The sequence below is a fragment of the Alexandromys fortis genome, unplaced genomic scaffold (genome assembly GCF_014885135.2).
Source record: "Alexandromys fortis isolate MF-2015 unplaced genomic scaffold, M_Fortis_MF-2015_v1.1 scaffold_420, whole genome shotgun sequence".
NCBI classification, from domain to species: Eukaryota; Metazoa; Chordata; class Mammalia; order Rodentia; family Cricetidae; genus Alexandromys; species Alexandromys fortis.
The window spans coordinates 378,201-383,272 of NW_026068289.1; positions in this window are offsets into that span (position 1 = coordinate 378,201).

Sequence of the window (5,072 nt, forward strand, 5' to 3'; positions counted from 1 at the left end):
ATATGGTGGCTCACAACCATCTGTAATGAGATCTGGTGCCCTCTTCCGGCGTGTGGGCATACATGGAGGCAGAATGTTGTATACATAATAAATAAATAAATCTTTTAAAAAATTACATATAACAAAACAGTTATAAAGCAAGAATTACAGTTACAATATTTACATCTACTTTATCTTTTTTCATAACTAAAGAAAACAACTATAACTATCTATCTATTCTTCAACTCCATCAAAGACTCGAGAAGGATACAATATTACCTAAGCAAACAAGAAATAAGCAACTTCCAAACTCTAGAAATAACAGAGACATCTCGCTGCCTGGACAGTCACCCAAAGTTTCTCTGTACTGTTGGGGCATCCATCTTCGGCCTACAGGCCCATAGTTTCCAACAGACATTTCCATGAAGCAGGAAATCCAAAGACAGTTCAGTCACTATCTGATGTGTCCTGCAGAATGTCTCGTAGACTCCTTCATGAATCAGGAACCCCGAAAGATCATCTCACCTTTAAGCAAGTTCAGTAGTCCTCTCTCTGTGGGTTCTCTGTGTCCAGTTTATGCAATAGTCCGGGCCAGAGCAGTTTCTTGCCCAAATGGCTATCAAACTCCATAAGGATCCTCTTCGATGCCCATCTTCTTCTTGAAGTAGATTGGTGTTTCCAAAAGCAGACATGTCTCATTGTCATGAAAAACCCTAAGTTATTAAAACATTAAATCCTATTCTTTAGTCTTTGAAAGATATGAAGAATGACTATCTAAAATATATCTATGTACATCTGGAAAATCTAACATGACTACAAACTTAACTATTATAGATGCTGTGCTAGATTCATCTCAGTCAGGAGTCGAGTGAAGTAACTTTTTTGAAGGTGTTCACATCAACCCTTCAGGATGGCGTGGTCCATCATACCATATTGGAATAGAAGAAATCCACAGGGTCTCATCTTCTGTAAAAACAAAAGAAGAAACTTCTTTCCAAAGTATCATATCCTCAGATCCAAATTTTGAAGTCACGGTATTTTCAAAATATCTATGTTGGATTAGTTCAGCAGGATTTATAAACACATATCTGTTAGCAGCTGTTGCTCCTTCCTCAGCATTCAAACAATTCAAAGAGAGCATAATAGCATACAGTATCAAAATTCTCTTTATTTTCCATCGTTGTACGGCTTTTTAAAAAATATTTATTTATTTATTATGTATGCAATAGTCTGTCTGTGTGTATGTCTGCAGCCCAGAAGAGGGCACTAGGCCTCATTACAGATGGTTGTGAGCCAACATGTGGTTGCCAGGAATTGAACTCAGGACCTTTGGAAGAGCAGGCAATGCTCTTAACCACTGAGCCATCTCTCCAGCCCCTGTGTGGCTTTATCTTAACTCTATTTTGTTTATTTTTACTTTTTGAGACAGGTTTTCTGTATATCTTTGTGATAAAATAACTCTGAAGACCAGGCTGTCCTTGAACTCTCAGAGATCCAACTGTTTCTGCCTCCCAGGCATTGGAATTAATGGCGTGTGCTACCACACCTTGAAGTCACAGAGGTTAATCTCCCTCTGTCTTCCAAGTGTTGGGATTAAAGGTGTGTCCTACAATACCCAACTACTCTCTTTCTTCCTTTTTTTTTTACTTTAAGAATTTTAACTTTTAGTCTGCATATATTTTCAACACACTGTAAATCATTTAGAGGTTTTGTTTTTGAATCTCTCTTTACTGTATCTCTCTCTCTTTTTCTGAACACATGAGCCTTTAAATTACGGAGCAATATGGGTAAGATTAAAGCCATGGCTTTGTGTAGTAATAGGAGCGGCGGGCCTCCGTTTTGTTCTGCCCGGCTCCTGCATGGCTAGCTTAGCCCCAGAAATAACAACACACAAACTCTATTCTTTTAAACACTGCTTGGCCCATTAACTCTAGCCCTTACAGGCTAATTCTCATATCCCGATCAACCCATCTCTAATAATTTGTGTAGCACCGGTCTTACAGGGAAAGATTCAGCATGTCTGACCTGGCGGCTTGCTCCATCGTGTCTGCCTCTGAGAGGAGCTGCATGGTTTCTGAGCTCACTTCCTCTTCCTCCCATCATTTTGTTCTGTTTACTCCACCCACCTATGTTCTAACGAATCAGGGCCAAGGCAGTTTCTTTATTTGACCAATGACCTTCCTCCATCAGCTTTGGCAGCTAGATCTAGCCCATTCCTTAGCTTTCCAGCCTCATGGCAGAGGTATCGGTTGTAGCCATGTTTACCGCCACAACTCTATGGTGTTTTAAGGTCCCTGCCAGCAAGCAAAGTGCAGCATTCTGCTCACAGACCACATTCAGTCAGACTACCTGCTTGAGTCTGAGTCAGAGTTAGCCCTGGCAGGACGGCCCAGAAAACCAGCATTTTAAAACAGCACAACTTTTTTCCTGCTATGGCCAAAAACAAACAAGCATTCAGTCAACTTTTTATCAACACTATTTAAGTGTTTCTTTACAGGACCTCCTAAGAGCTGCAGAGTTTTGCAGCTAAAGCTGAGTCAGGAAGCCTCTCTTAAAGGAGAGCGCTTGCTTGCCTCTAACAAGCAGAGCAGACCTGAGAAATTGCTGCTACCAAGAAAACATGCTTTACTCTTTCCCGAGCTTTCTCAGGCTTTCAGTGGATTCAGTTGTCCACACGTCTGGGCGCCATTCTGTAGGAGGAGCTGCGGGCCTCTTCCCACAGCCTGGCTCCTGGCCGCCTGGCTAGCTTGCACCCTGAAATAACAACACACAAACTGTATTCATTTAAACACTGCCTGGCCCATTAATGTGTGTAGCACCGAGGAGCACTTACCGGGAAGAATCTAGCCTATGTCCATCCTGGGTTGGAGCTTCATTGCGTCTGCCCCAGAGAGGAGAGCTATCGAGTCTGAGCTCACTTCCTCTTCCTTCCAGCATTCTGTTGTTTACTCCACCCACCTATGTTCTAACCTATGAGGGCCAAGCAGTTTCTTTATTTTTTAACCAATGACCTTCCTCCATCAAACACCAGCACAGACAGAGCAGATGGACCTCTGTCTGCCTGAGTCCAGCCTGGTCTAAATATTGAGTTTCAGAACAGCTCTATAGAGAGAAAAGAAAAAGAAAGAAAGAAAGAGAGAGAGAGAGAGAGAGAGAGAGAGAGAGAGAGAGAGAGAGAGAAAAGAAACCACGACAAAGCAAAAGAAGGGGTGGATATGATTTAGCAGATTACAGAAGCCCTGGCCACCAACTCTGACAACCTGAGTTTCATTGCTGACTCCACATAAAGGTCGGAGAGCACTGACTCCACCATCCTACGACTCCTGTGTATGAGCCATGACACAGGCACCGCAGGTCTCATTTCCCTGCACTCACACCCACGCACACATATAAAACAAATTAGGTGAAAAATGGTTTCTTAAATCTTTATTTTCTTAAATCTTTATTTTTATTCAATATGCATTCATATATTCTTATGTTTGTACATGTGTGTCTCATGTGTGCCTGGTTGTCACAGAATCAGAAGCTAAAAATGTGAGCAGCTGTGTGGGGCTGAGAACTGACCCAACGTCCTCTGCAAGCATTCCTAACCACTGAGCGGTCTCTCCAGCCACATAGAGAAGTTTACTGGTTGGGACACACAGGCTCCTCTCCCCTGCTCTCTCCTCACTGCTCCTGATCACCATCATGAGTAGCATGAGGAGGAGTCGGGGACCAGCAGTGGAGGCAGCGATGATGAAGTCTGCACCAGCCTGTTGGCAGGGACACTACGGTGCCTAGTTTTGTTTCTCAACTTGACTACATCTGGAATTAAGTAAAACCGAAACATTGAGGGTACACCTCTAAGGGATTTTTGTTTAATTTGAAGAAAGAAGGAAGATCCTCATCTTTTTGGTTGTTTGTTTGTTTGTTTGTTTTTGTTTGTTTTCTTTCTCAAGAAAGGATTCTCTGTGTAGCCCTGTCTGCTCTGGAATTTACTCTATAGACCAGGCTGGCCTTGAACTCAGAGATCTGCCTGACTCCACCCCGAGTTCTGGGATTAAGGGTGTGAGCCATCACTTCTCATCTTGGTCTTGTGATGGGAAGACAAACCTTTAACCCTAATCATTTGAGTTGGAAAAGCCCCCCTCTAATCTGGGCCCCTCCTAATGCTGGAAACCTAGGTAAAGACAGGGAGGAAGGAAGCTTCTGACCTCTCCCTGCTGGTTTTCTGCTTGTGAGTCCATTCCTCCATGGCATTAGAGCCGACTTCTCCAGGGGATTCCATCATGTACTGAAGACAAGCTGGGACAGCCAGCCCCGGGGACTGAGCAATTCCTGGACTCTTGGGTTTTTTCTTCATAGCCAGCTGTTCTTGGATTGCCAGGACCACAGCCTATAAGTCATTCCAATAAATATCTTTCCTTTCCCTATCTGTGTCTGTTTCTCTCTAGGTCTCTCTGTGTCTCTCTCTCTGTCTCTCTCTCTCTCTCTCTCTCTCTCTCTCTCTCTCTCTGTCTCTCTCTCTCTCTCTCTGTCTGTCTCTCTCTCTCTCTCTCACTGTTTCTCTCTCTAACTCTCAGTCTATAAATTCTGTTTCCCTAGAGAACCTTGATGAATACAGACACCGACAGCAGCAGAAGTAACAAGGGGCGGACAAAGGAGTTTGCCCAGGGCAGACCACAAGGACAGAGACACCGAGGGACAGCTAAAGCAGAGGGAGGGTGACAGTAGACAGAAAACTGTGCAAAAGAAAGACAGACAGACATGAAGAGCCAATAATAAGAAAGAAACAGCAGACCCAAGTCACCAGATGAGATCTGGACGCCACCAAGCTTCTAGAGTCAGGGTTCCTTGGGCTGGAGAGGCAGCCCAGTGGGTAAGAGGCACACTGCTCTTGTGGAGGAACCACAGCTCTTCAGCTGACTGCAACTCCAACTCCTGGACATCTGGCGCCCTCTTTTGGCCTCCACGTGTACCTGATATCACAAATGCACAAACACACATAGACACAAACATTTATACTTATTAAAAACAAAGCAAAATAAATCTTCCTTAAAGATACAAAGGTCCTGGCACTCTAGGCCTGGCAGCTGCAACTCCTGCATGTGTGA